Source organism: Ambystoma mexicanum, chromosome 3q (genome assembly GCF_040938575.1).
Source record: "Ambystoma mexicanum isolate Mex_15411 chromosome 3q, UKY_AmexF1_1, whole genome shotgun sequence".
Lineage (NCBI taxonomy): Eukaryota > Metazoa > Chordata > Amphibia > Caudata > Ambystomatidae > Ambystoma > Ambystoma mexicanum.
Window position 1 is genome coordinate 292,649,569 of NC_090926.1, and position 14,693 is coordinate 292,664,261.

General features: G+C 47.0%; 1 protein-coding gene across 2 annotated transcripts in view; it reads right to left on the reverse strand.

The window, feature by feature from the left end:
• The window catches only part of SPATS2 (spermatogenesis associated serine rich 2), a 729,295-nt gene that overhangs the window by 647,784 nt on the left and 66,818 nt on the right, over nucleotides 1-14,693 (reverse strand). The window lies entirely within an intron of this gene.

Consider the following 14,693-nt stretch of genomic DNA (forward strand, 5'->3'; position numbering starts at 1 on the left):
GATCCTGCAAAGAAAGGTAAACATGTACATAGGTGTATAATCTTCACTCCTATAGGAGGTTGCGCCATTTGGCAGGGCCATATGGGTTCTAACTGGGCAAGGCTGCTGATCTAACAGGGCTCAAGTCGAGGGTGCCTGCGGGTGGACGGCGCCTCTCCCTACCCCCACACTTTTTTCAGAGGGCAGGCGCTGCCCCCCCCAGAGTATTTTAGAGGATGTGTGTAAAATAAGACACCGTCTTTCGAAATTACAATTTAAGTGAGACCTGGGGATTCAAAACGTCCTCGCTAAATTCACAAGTCGGGGGCACTACAACATATAACTTGGGGAGAAATAATGTACTAAAGGTGAAATGTCACATTTCAGGACTGCAATCCCCAGGGAAAACATTGACATTGATTCTTGGGGTTTCAAACGTGCACACTTTTTAAACATTTTCGAACACTATTAGAAGAAAATCTCTCGATGATGTGTGTATGTTGATTTTATGAAAGGCAAATGCCAATTTGCCCTGTGCAATTTGTATGGTTATGCAAAGCCAATTTAATAAAATTTGCATATTTCACCTTGATGTGCTAATCTCTGGAGACGTCACACCCACATATGTTAATGAGTCCCCACACTTTTTCTTAGGACTTGACCCCTGCTTTAAACCTGTCCTATTTAATTAAGTGAGAACAACCTGACTAGGTAGCTTGTTCGACCCCACCCCCTCCTAGGAGCTAGAAATAGATCACTTAACCAAGTCTATCCTAGGTGAAACAAGGGTCAGTGTATGGAGGGATGGGAGACCTAAGGGCGGGGGAGGGTAGGAGAGATATCAGGAGGGTTCATTAGAGTAGCTCTTCCTCCCACCCCCAGATCTCCCTATCCTCCTGCTTTTTTTCTGCAACTCCATGGGCATCAATGATTTCCTGGAGGAGAGGCGAATCTTCCATGCATTCCTCAAGTGCTGGAGACATCGGGCTAATACGACATGTGCCTGTTTATTCGAGGACGGTTTCTGGTTCTTTCCTTCTTGCATATCTATCCTAAGATTCTAATCAGACGATGTTACAAAGCCCTCTGGTGGTGTTCAGCTTTTCAGGCAGATAGAAGGAATGTTGCCATTGCTTTGTATGTGATGCAGGACATTTTGGGAGGTGATGCAGTATTGGCAGGGTAACCAGTGTAGCTCTTGGGGTGAGGGAGGTGGGATGTTGTCTGACTTCTTCAATCGTGCGACGAGTGACTACAGAGTGCTGGACAGCTTCCAGTGGTGCCAGCAATGTGGCATGGATTCTGCAGACTACTAAATCAGAAAGCAAGCCCAGCTCTAAAACACGAGAAGAGGGGGGAGCGCGCCTGACAATTTTGCTCAACTTGGCACAGCCAACACAGGAAACGGACCGAAACAAGAGGAAGCGCTGCCCGGCCCCACACCCAGGGGCTTGCCCACAACATGGATTTGCTCTGAAGCCGTGTTATCGCACGGACATGCAACTCGCGCTTCAACGAGCAGGCAGCTTTCATTACTCCGCAGTGCTGCCTTGTCTTCTTAACGCAGTCTGCTCGTTAAAGCGCGGGTTGCTTGTGTGTGTGTGCGATAACTCGGCTTCAGAGTAGGATGCTCCTAGGGAGATCTGTCCTGAAGCAGAGTTATCACATGCATGAGAGCAACCCACGTTTCAACAAGCAGACACTTTCAGTAGACTCAGCACGTGAAACTGAATACAGAAACAGCAAAAACCTCACATATTTGTTGCAGCTGTCCAAACCGGTAAATATGTCCTGAAACGTACAGGGATTTTTTTCTTAGTGCGAGTATTGCAACCAATCAAAACTGCAAAGCGCAACTTCCATTATTCGCTCAAAAGGGTTTCTTACTGAATCACTATACCCACAGTAGAACATGTCCCACCAGCAGCCAAAAATGGGCAGTTGGAAGAAGCATTGGATGTCAGCAGACTTAAACCCATAGAAGAATATCCAATAATCGAAAAGTAATTAATTGGTGAAAAATAGTCTCTACCAGAACTGGAAATTGACACAATTTACTGAGGGAACTCTACCTCCCACCCCCAACTTCGCATGCGGGGGAGGGGGTAGCAGGTGGGGGTGAATTGGTAGGTGTTGAATAATGTGGGTAAAAATTCAAACAAATAAGAATGTGAGTGCCATGAAAATTGGATGCTGGCTGCTTTGCATAAAAACAAAGTGCACTTTGGGATGATAAGAATAACCACCAAGTTATCAAACATGTCTGTGATATTAATTCATACGTCCATTTCTTCAGATCATACAACCGACACTTTATATATTGCTCATTTCATCCGTCAGAATACTCACCAGGACAGATAAATGTGTGCAAAGCACGAGGCATATGTACAGCTTTGGACATTTTAATTGATGGAGTTTGAGCTGTCCTAGTAAAGAAGACGACAACGACTTTCAGATGCTGCTTGTAAAGACATTACATCTCGCCTCACGCATTGAAGATACCCCACGACATAACGAACGACTAACTGAGAGACGGCCACGATAGGAGGACACTAAAGACTGAATCCATAGACTGACCAAGACAGGAATACTAGGACGACCCATCAATAGCCTGCTGGCCCTGAACCACACCTAGTGCCAACAGATCACTATCACAATAGACAACAAGGGGATAGGGAACCACTATCCTCACCTCCCACAATAGAGGGATAGAAATTGGACATACCTAATCACACTATACAATGCTCATTGAATACAGCTGGAACCGCGCCGTACTATTACACGCTACAGTCAGACAGTCAATAAAAAATTATTAACAACCGCACCCACAGGAATACATCTCAAATTAGAACCAGGATACAGAACCAACTAACTCATTCAACTCTCTGCATACCCAACCCACCCAAAACTCATACAACCATCTCTTTCACGCAGCAATCCGCAACGCCCTTTACAACACTGCATCAACAACTTTCAAACAACACAAACAGCACCAACAGCACAGGAGGTCTCGCCCGGTCCGATACTTGCACCAAAGCTCATCGCACAGTGTATACTGAACTGAAGCCGCAAACAACACACCACCTCTCCCACTCCCTCTCCACCCGGCTAACTCTGCCCGCCCTCCCTCTTGGTTACAGATCCGCCAGAGTGCCTGGGGACTAATTCCGTTGGCAACTGTGTGCTATATAAATACCTTTAACATAACATAGAGACTTCAAAAGCCCAGCGTTCAGGAGACTAAACACTGAGGGGGCAAAAAGAGTTTCTGCAAGCTTGGGGGAGGGGGCTTGGCCCTCTGGTCTGCACGGAATGGCACCCAGGCAAGACCATTTTTTGCAAGAGCGCAGCTGTCATGTTCCAGCCCAATGTCTTCTCTGGTCTTTACTATTTAACTGTGCTGAAGTGTACGTAGTATCAATCACCCATAAAATGACTCGTGGTTTAACGGAGAGAAAACTGCAGCCTCCATGTTCTTCCCTGGTGTGGGGGCTGCTTTGACCGTTTCGCAGAAAGGAGGAGGTGGGCCTATTTGCAAGGCACCCTTACTGGATTCCAATGCGAAATGAAGAAGCCCTGCGTGCAGCTTTCAGAAGGAAGTCAAAACTCAACCTAAGTAGTTCTAAAGCCGGGAGATTGCCCTGCAAAAGACCTTGGCAGACCTGATAAGAGAAACAACTGCCATAAAAGTATAAACTGGGAAAAGTGTGCAGGCCTTTCGTAATCATGACGAAAGTAACAACATTCCACGTCATCACATGAAGGCTGTTCATCCTCAGGTGATTGGGACATTTCCAATACCGACCCTTGACTGATGGAAACACACATCCCAATTGACTGTCACTGAATAGAAGAAATAAACATGGGCACTAATCGTTTGGAAATCCCAAATCCATTATCGCGTGGTTGGCTGCTAGCAACATCTTTACCGGAGCCTTGAAACAACAGTTCACAAATCTGGATAAGAATCCCGCCCATGTCCAAGCATAAGCAATACCATCTTCCAGCCCTAGCATCGCCCAGCCACTCACCCCCGCCCCCACAGTAGAACACCACCCTTTTCTTTAGCCAGCTTCACTTCAGCCCCTGACTGCTGCACTAGCTCTGGCTTCAATCGGTATACTGGAGTTAACATTCTCTCACCATTTCCTGTTCCTAATCATCAAACCACAGGGCGGCCATTTCAAATCCCCCCCTCTCCCCCTCCCCCTCTCCTCCTGCACCTAAACCACGGCTCCGCTTCGGCTGTCTCGGGTCTGCAAAACAGGTGGGGACGGATATTTGCCTAGAATAAGCCTGTGCGCCAGAAGATCAGTGCCGCGGTCACTGGCCCATAATAAAAGCTTACATCACATTACAATGCTAAACAAACTGCGAAACAGCTGACACGGACCCTTTGCAAATGAAACCAGCATAAGAAAGTCTCCAGCACTCTGAAATAGTCACCACACCATGTGGCAACAATCAGTTATTACCACCCAGGAGATGGCAGCCAGCCAGTGGCAGATTTAAGCAAAGGGGCCTTGTGAGAATGACTGACAAAGGGCCATGTGTGAACGGGACATGGGGTGGAGCTTAGGGCAGTCACGGGTGCAACATTTTAAGTTGCCTGTTTCCATCATTGGATTTGTGCGTGGTTTAGTGGTGTGACTCGAGCTGGAAACACCGTAGTCACCTCACAAGGTTTTGGTGACACTGATTTGCCAAGGATCCCTCAATTTGACATGTGTATTGGGTGGCATGTGCCATGTCACCAAATCCATGAGATGGGGATATATTCGATGGAGACATTAAAATTCACAAATGGACATTTCTCAGAGAAAGCGCTTAGATCTACAGGCTTAAGCAGGTAAAGTGGGAAATCTGCTGTCCTTTTTCATCCCCTCATCCCTTCCAAAATCACAGGCTCTCCCTGTACCCCTCCCAAAATGTTCTCTCCTCCTCTCCTTCCATAAGCACCCTCTCCTTTTACAGTTCAATCACTACTTTCTTACATCAATCCCCAATCCTTCTCATCTTGCATATACTCTCCCATTCCCCATTGGAAATACCTGGCTGCCACAAAATGAAAAATTGAATTGGTCTCCTAAGTCACCTGAACTAGAGACTCAGAGGAGACTTCCACTCAATCATGCCCGAGGGATAGACGTGATGTACCTTTTATTCAACATGGGTGCATTAAATGAGCTATAGAAACAGCACAAACCCAAAGCAAAAAGAGAAGCAAGAAAAGTAATGTGGAAACAACAACGGACTGATGCTCTCCTCTTCCTAGTCCATTATTATTATTATTATTATGGTAGTTATTGAGCCTGGACCTAGCTTCGAGAAGAAATGGAGTTTTACAGAGGTAGTCAACAATACAGATCCATAACATAGCAATTTATAGAGGTAACAGAACAGATGCAGAACGGAGTGCTTTTCAGAGGTAACAAAACAGATATACAGCGGAGGGTAAGATACAGAGGGGCACGGAGGAGGGAGACAGCTGTACTGGGTGGCAGGGAGGAGAGGAGTGGGCAGGGTCTAGCGAGTCAGGTGGCACGAGGGGCGACGTGATGGATTCCATCCACTCCACCTTCACCTTTCACCCTCCGGTCACCTTCCATCCGCTCCCCCTTACCACCATCCCTCAACCCCCTTCCATATCTTGTACTGGTGGAGTAGAATCAAGGATGCCTCCTCTCCTCTGTGAGGTCTGAGCAACAAGGCCCTTCAGCTTACTCCCAAATTGCCTCTCTGAACCCTGTGGCTCCTCTGAGCAGGCTGCAGGGGAGGGGGCTTGGATGGATTCCGTGCATCTTATTTGATACACAACATCCCCACGCCCTCCCCCAATCCCCCCTCCCGACCCCCGAGGGTATAGCAGCATAGAATGAGATATTTGGTGGCTTTAAAAATGACATTTTGAAGTACAAAAATGTATTTGAGGTATTTTTGTAGAATGTTTTAATTGATTTGGTGGTCTGGGGGGGGGGAGCTAGCATGCAGGGAAACATAACCAATATCATCAGGGCAACATACACAGCTCGAAACATGTGTTGTTGAATATGAAGGGTCACTATTATTAGTGATGGAGCAACTTTCGTCTGCTGCACAATGATTGAGACTTTTGGGGAATAGTGTACACTGTAAACTGAATCCCTTCAAAAGGCACCTAATTGTGTTAGGTAAGGAACAGTAAGTGTAAATAATTTGACCAGGATCACACACCTGGTTTAAGTGGTAAACTGGGATTTGAGCGCAGGCTGAAATTTAGGTACTTGGCCACTTATCTTTCCACTTCAAGTTAGTACAAATATGTGTACTGAGAACTTAAAAGGTGCACAAGTCCCATGATAAACCAACCTGACAATGTGTACATCATTGCAGAAGCATGTTGGTCAAGAGTACGGGGTCATTTTGTTTTGAATCCTAAATTGCACTATCGACTCCACTTCCGTTTACACTTTAGAGCAAAAAGGCACTATTTGCAATTTAACTGGTTCTAAGTAGTGGAAAAGTGAATAGTAAAGCACATGCAAACAGGTCACTTTAACACTACATCTGGAAAAGAGTAAATGCCTTCCACAATTAACTATTGTGCAAGCCATGTTCTATGGATTCATTTAATGTTTGCCTGCTTTTACCAGCTGTAAAAGTCAGGTGCATTCCATAGGAATCCATTTGTTTTCCAACAGCATAAAAACATGCTGGAGGAAACTCAAAGCGGATTTGGCAGACAGACCTGGAAGAGCAGGCAAACGTGTTAAGTCTGGTGTACATGATCCTGCAGGGTTTAAAAAGTGTTGGTAACTGCTTTTAGCGTGACTTTTTCCACTCTTCAGAACTTGGAAAATGGCCCCTATTATTGTAGCTATATTTTCCCCATCGTAAAGGAAACCTACAAGTTCCAATTGGCAAATTAATGAAAGCCTACAAACAATTTCCTACAGACACAAAGTGAAATAAAATGCATGAGGTTATACACAACGCACAGCTTGTTCTCTACCGCCATAATTTCTACTCACCCAACAATCACACTTGAGTATCTTATTTAAACCGTATAAGTCTAAGGAAAAAAGTACCACAGCAGTATTCACTACAAGTTGCCTGTACCCATCACTAATCATTTTTCTGTTGTAAAGGATCTGCTGCTGGGATGTGTTGCAAAGATAAGACGCAATGGGTGGCTGTGTGTAGTCCTGGATGTTTGCGTTTTTAAGTTGGAGAGGCAGAGCAAAGAGGGGGGTCCATGGTCGTGTGTCCCTTGCCCCCTGTTAAATCTGCTTCTGGAGCCAGCTGAAGTGCTCACGAGGAATTCGAGTTGAAACTACTGAACAAAGCCTGCCTTCTTATCTGCTGTCCGGCTGTCTTTCCAGTCACCCAGTTCATCCTCACCCTAACTCACTGCGACATCTCTACTTTCCTCCGCTTCCACCGTCCCCTTCTAGTGGGTATCTCTTCCACTGTGCCGTCTTGCACCCGTGGCTCAACAGAAAGCCGTAGTCCACGACAACCTGCTACGAAAGTGGACGAGGGGCTTCGACCAGAGCTCAGCCTTTCATGTCCATGGCCACTAGCTAAGCTGTAGTCTGAGACAGGTTTTTGTCATTTTAAAATCGCTCCTAACACTCGGGGGGCGGAAGGGGGTGGGGGGTTTGAGGGGGTTGTCCAAGATGCTATTCGTAATATCTCTGATGGTGGTCATCCTCGGTCGGTAACTGCACCTGGGGCCAGTGTAATAAAGCCCCGGGCCATTGGTGGCTGTTGAAGCCCATCATTGCTGGCATTACCAGTTCATGAGCTAACTGCCACAGAATGCGAAGCATTTTGAAGAAGTTGCTTGGAAGTTAATGACTGACAAGGGATTGGTGGTTAGAAACAGGGTCTAGGAGAGAGGATGTCCGGTTTACCTTTGCAAGGTACTTCAACAACTAAACATTCTGGCAACTCCAGATGCAATGGTGCATGTCTGGTTTTACTAAGAAATTATTTTGAAGAGAAATATTCAACACTTGTGTGACAGAATCAAAGTAAATAATTGTAGCGTGTGTACTTATCATTGGGTCTGCAGAAGCCTCCGTTCAACACTTTTCTTCTTACTCGTCTCTAGCTAATCAAAAACCTTGCCATGTAGGGTGCCTGCAACATGCTCCGTCATGGTAAGCCCCTGGTGAGGCTTCTGCTGTTCCTCCCCTAGTTATTCTGTAATAGCTTTAGTGTCCTTACTGTAGGCTCCATTGTGTCAGAGGACCTTCGCTCTTGTTAAAGATCCTTGCCTTTAACTTGGGACCACGAACGTGGGTAACAGTCACCTACCGCACAATTGAGCACTCTGGAATGAGTTCTAACGAGTAAATGCGCCAAATATCTTAATTCGTGTCACATCTACCCTCCTTTTCATACAGAGTCTAGAGGCAAATTAATTTGTTTATACTCTTGTGTTTTTCCTTTGAGGTTGCAGGTTCCTGGCATTAAGAGGGTTAATCTTAATTTCTCCTGTTTTACAGAAACATCACTTGATGAGCTCGATTTCATTAATCAGCTGAGGTAACTGCAGTGTGCTTTAGTGGGCAGGGTTGCACTCAATGACATTGGATACTCTATGACATTGGGTAACCTAGGACGGTGTAGGCAGACAGGTTTTTATGACCGTCCCCCCTCCCACGCCCCCCACTGAGAAGTGGTCCTCAAACTGGGACTGCCGCCTGCCAATTTAGAAAGGCCTGAAGGATGGTGGTGGGCCTGGGGAGAAGGACACACAAGGCACTTCAAAAAGGAAGTACAGTGATTGCTTTCTATTGAAAATATAAACAGATATGGCATCTGAGGGGCCCAGAAATACTATTTTTACTCAACAACAATATTATTTCCTCAAGGGGGGGCGCTGCATAAAACTGAATACCACTGCTGGGCACTTTTTGACAATTGTTCAGATAGATATTCATTGTGGGAGGAGCAGAGAGAATGGGATTATAGTTAAAAGGTGTTTTAGTAAGGGTCCAAAAACTATGTCCCAAACTAAATGATTGCATTCCAAAACTCTAGAGGCTTCCTTAGTTAGGACAGAGGAGTCCCAAACATACAGTTGCAGAGCATTTGTAAAGATGCTCTTGTCTGGCTGAATGGACATCAGTATGGCAGTCAAGATGTGGGATACATCAGGCTTAGACAGAGCATAGCCCTTGGTGAATTTTGGGCAGTGCGTTCCGACTGACTTTCTGCAGCTAACTGAATTATAGAATGGTACTGTTGGGAGGAACCAAGAAGGAGCAGTGACCTTAGGCCCCAGAGTTGATTTAGGTAGAGTTTCAGAAAAAGCAGCTACTTACATTTGAAACATCTTGATAAAATAATGGGGCCCAGTGTTTAGCAAAACTGTCTCCAGTGTATTTCAACATAAGCTTGTCAACACCAGAGAAGAACAAGTTACGACTGGATGTGGCTCCAACGTATTCATAATCTTTGACATGTAATGTTCAGCTTCGGCTGCTTCGGAAAACTTTTTCGGCAAAGGGTGCCCTGCGTCAATGGCCTCGAGTCCATGTCCCTCGAAGGCCTCCACCGAGGGTGACGTTATCGGAAGTTCTATATAGCACGCACAGCACCCGTTGGCCTCAGTTCTGTTTTTCCCCTCCTCATGCAGCACCAGTGCCCATAAAGATGAGCACTACAGTACTACAGAACGAAAGCTGTAATAGCATGGGAAATTCTACAGAGGAGTAGGCTGGGAAGGCGATGAGGAATATGTTGGAGGAACATCCAGTCGAAAGACCGTTACCAGTTGGGAAGTAACTTGTTCTTCGAATGGATTGTGTCCTCCAACGTATTCCTCATTTTTGACAGACTCCCAAAGCAGTATCCATGATTGGAGAGTGTAGAATTTATATATACAGAATTTTAAAGGGCGGAATAAAGTACCGCCTAACCAAAAGTGACATGCTGAGCATGGGAAGCATCCAGAGAATAATGCTTTGTAAACGTGTGAACTGAGGACCACGTTGCTGCATCACTTATGTTCCTAATAGGGACACCCCTTTGAAGAGCTGTCGATGTAGCCATGCCCCTGGTGGAATGAGCACGTAAACCCTCAGGAGGGTCTTTGCCTGCCAGTCTGTAGCATTTCAATATGGCTAGAATGATCCATCTAGACAAGGTCTCTTTGGTAATAGCCTGTCCTAGTTTGTGCCCTGTGTACCCTACAAAGAGCTGGTCGTCCACTTTCAATTTTGACATTCTGGAGATGTAAAAGCTGAACACTCTCCTAGGGTCCAGCCTATGGACCGTTTCTTCTTCCTTACAAGGATAAGGTGGAGGATAGAAAGCCGGTAGCACAATCTTCTGACTTAAATGGAAGTCTGAGACTACCTTAAACATGAAGGAGGGTTTTACCCTTAACACAACCCTGTCCTTGGGGAATATGCTAAAGGATGGCTTGGAAGAAAGTGCCTGCAACTCGCTCACTCTACGTGCTGATGTTATAGCAACCAATAGTATTGTCTTAAAGGTTAAAAACATTAATGGACATGTGTGCAAAGGTTTGAATGGGGCACGCTTCAGACATTTTAAAACCAGGTTGAGGTCCCAAACCAGAACCTGAAAAGGAGATGGAGGGAACACATTAGTGAGTCCTTTTAGAAATTGAGTCACCAGTGGGATCTTGAAATGGGAGCATTCTTCTGATGGGCGATTAAAGATTGATAGTGCTGCTAAGTAGCCCTTAATGGTGCCAACCTGAAGACCTTATGTGCTAATGAAAGCAAAAAGGATCAACCATCTGGAGTTTTACACTGAAAAGGATCAACATAAATTCCTCTGCACCAGTCGCAAAATGTATTCCAACGGCACAGAGATTTTGTTGCTGGCCTTCTGGCCGAAAGCAACACCTCCATTATGTCATCTGGGAGGTCCCAATTCTGGGAAGGTTGAGATTCTTGACCTCTGGATGGAGAACCCGACCCTCCTCTTGCGAGAGAAGGTCCTCTCTTTGTGGAAGACGCATCAGAGGATGGATGGAAATGTCCAGAAGGTCCGGATACCACGTTCTACTGGCCCCAATCAGGGGCAATTAGGATCATGTGTTCCTGAACCTTCTCAACCTCCTGATTTCTTGAGGAATGACAGGGACTGGAGGAAACGCGTACAGTAGTGGGAACTCCCAGTCCACCACAAACGCTTCTCCTAGAGGTCCTCTTGGAGAAAATTCCCTTGAGCATTTGGTCGTGAACAGGTCCACTGCAGGGGTTCCCCAAAGGGTGAAGTTCTCCTGGAGGACTTCCTGAGCTAGTTCCCGTTCGTGGGAGACTGTGCTCTGCCTGCTCAAAGCATCCGCCGCTGTGTTCTCTCCGGCCAGGTGAACCGCCGATAGGGATATCCCTTCTTGAATAGCCCAGTACCAGAGCTGCATTGCCTCTCTGCACAGAAGTAATGACCCTACACCTCCTCATGTGGAGGTAGTGCATGGCCACGGTGTTGTCTGTCATTATCAGGACACTGTTTCCCCGTACCGAGGGCAGGAAAGCCTTCAGCGCTAGTCTGATTGCTCTCAGCTCCAAAGGATTGATGTGAAGTTTGGACACCGGTGGAGACCAACGACCGCTGATGGTCAGATCGCTGGTGTGAGCTCCCCACCCCGTGAGTGAGGCATCCGTCACTACTGTTATCTCCGGCCGTGGTTGCCAAAAGGGTTCTCCCTTCAGAATATTCCCCTTGCAGGCCCACCAAATAAGATCCTGTGAGACACTGGTTGAAATCCGAAGTCGGTCCGACATCCTTCCTGAGAATTGGGACCATTGTGTTCTTAGAGCCCATTGAGGGGATCTCATTCTCAGGCGGGCCTCCGGCACCAGAAAAATGCAGGATGCCATGAGGCCGAGCAACCTCAAAATTCGAAGGCCTGAAGACTCTGTGCACTCTGAAATTTTGTTACCATCTGAAGAATGTCTCAAGCCCTCACCTCAGGTGGCGAGCTCTTTCCCAAGGATGTATCTGGCACAGCTCCGATGTATTGGAGTTTTTGGGAAGGTATCATATGGGACTTCTTGTAATTGAGGTAGAAGCCCAGTCTATGAAGAAAGTGGCAGGTAACGTTAAGATGATCCAGAACTTGTTTGGAAGAACGCGCCCGGATCAGTCAATCATCTAAGTAGGGGTAGACGTCAATTCCCCCCCCCCCTCCTGACACTCGCTGCCGCCACCGCCATCAGTTTGGTGAAAACCCTATGGGCGGCGGTCAACCAGAATGGCAGGACTGGAAACAAAGTGCGAGCCGCCAACTGCGAACCTCAGGTATTATCTGTGCTTGAGATGGATTGGCACATGAAAATAAGCATTCTGAAGGTACAATGACACCAACCAATCCTGGAGTTGGATATCCTGAAGTATCTGAGAAAGAGTGACCATCTTGAATTTGTCTTTCCTGAGGAACTTGAACAAGTATCTCAAGTCCAAGATTAGTCTCAGTCCTCTGTCCTTTTTGGGACTAAAGAAATATGGGGAATACAAACCCTTGTTCCTCCCCACTACAGGGACCGGTTCTATAGCGCCTTTCTCTAGCAGGGTTAAAATTTCCTGCACAAGAAGCGGATTCTGATCTGGGGCTTCTTTAGAAAAGGAAGGCAGTAACCGTGGGCTATTGTTTCCAGAGTCCAAGCATCGGAAGTACTGTCTCGCCATTCTTTCAGATGCTGAGAAAGCCTGCCGCCAACTGGCGAGTTGTAACTCAAGCCCTCAGAGTGGTTTTGAAGCGGCTGTTGCAGCGGCCGATGGTAAAGAGGCTGCTGTTTGAGCTGGCTTGGTCCCTCTACCTCGTCCAACACAAGGACATTTTCTTTGGCTTATTTGACTGGCCATTCCTCTCGCCCTTCCAAATGAGGAGTAGTAGCGAAAAGATCTACCCCTCCAAGGTTGTCCGCTAGCACGAAAAGGCTGAGGTTACCTAACAGCAGTGCCTAAAGACTTGGCTGCCGCCTTCGAGGTCTGCAACTTCTCAAGGCTCTCGTCAGCCTTGTTGCCAAAAAGATGAGACCCGTCAAAAGGCATGTTGAGAAGTCTATCCTGCACATCAGGTGCAAAACCCGACTTCCGCAACCACGCAAATCTACACATCATGGTGCTGGTAGCCATGGACCAGCTGATGCCATCTGCAGAATCCAATCCAGATTGAAGCAGCTCGCGCATGGCTTCCTTGCCATCCTTAACTATAGCCAGGAAGCCGTCCCTTTCCTCCCTTTCGAGAATATGCTCTGCCGCGATAGAAATGCACTTCCACAGAGTGTACGAAAATCTTGCAAGGGCACAAGAGGAGTTGGCAGATTTTAATGCCATGCTCCCTACAGAAAAATATCTTTCTCGCCCCCATCCATCTACATGCTTATCATCCCCATCAGGAGGGACGGTAGGGTACGCTGCCTGTTTTAAGGTAGCCATAGCTGCCTGGACCACCCGACTATCGGGAGTGCAGTGTTTGGACAGGTAGCCGGGGTCACTACTGGAGGGGTGGTATTTCTTTGTGAGATTTTTGTCAACTGCCGGATTAGTTTCTGGAGATTCTCAATTCCTGGCAATCCTTTTCTGAAGTGCCGCATGGAAAGGCAAGACTGGATCTGTAGGCGGACCCTTGCCCAGAATGTCAGTCAGGTCTTCCTTATCATAAGGTACTGGAGGTCTAGACCAACCCAAGTATTCCACATGCTCTCCTGGTTCTGGCCTTCCGAACTCCAACTCAGAAGAGGTGTCAATGCCACTAGCATTGTGCAAAATTGTCACAAAGATTCATTTTACTCTCCTCTGAAATAAGGCATTCAGGCACATTTGGTGTACCGTACTGAAGACCAAAAGATGCATCCTCTTCACCTGAACGTTCTTCCTCCTCAAGGATGGAAGTCAGAGACTTGAAAAAATCTTTTTTTTTTTTTTTTCGGGAGAGGAGTATACATCTCTAGTGAAGAACGTCGACTTCGTTTTAGCCAGTAACTTTTTCAGAGGAACACTAGGCATCAATGGCTGACCTGGAAAAAGGGGCACAGCTGGCGTCAACAAGTTTGGCTTCGATGTCGACACCGGCATCGATGGCCTAATAGGGGGTCGAGGACCCGATGGGCGTCATAGGCACCAACGGCATCGAGGGCTTCGAAAGGCGTCAACGACCTCGATCTCTCCTCATGTCTTGAGTGATCCTTCAATTTCTTATCTTATCGAGGCCTCAAGTACTCTCGATGGGCATCACGCCGTTCAACCAGGCTCAAGGGCGGGCAAGTTTTCGGCCGAGACCTCTCCCTCCTGGCTTTCGTAGAAGCCTTGATCAGAGTACGACCCGTTTCTCAAAGATTTTCAGCATTTCCACACAGAAAGCTTCCGAGTCTGCAGGTGTCTACTTTTTGGCCGGGCATGCCATCCTCACGGGGGAACCGTCCGACGAAGACATTGATGAAGGCGACCGGCGGTGCCTTCTCCTTGATCTCTTCGAAGATGACAATGAGTGGCGGGAACCACTCCTAGACATAGAACGCTTGGCCTTCTTCCTCCTAGGAGAGTCGTCTCTCGACTCATCGGTAAAAAGCCTAGCAGGTCAGGGCTTAGGGGGTTTGGAAACCTTTCCTACCTGGAGCTTCGCCTTTCATTCCCTCAAGGGCTTTCCCGTCATGCACTGAGACTTGGAACATGGTGCCGTATCGTGGCCCTCTCCGAGGCACCACAGGCAGATTCGATGCAGGTCGGTTATGGACATCTTC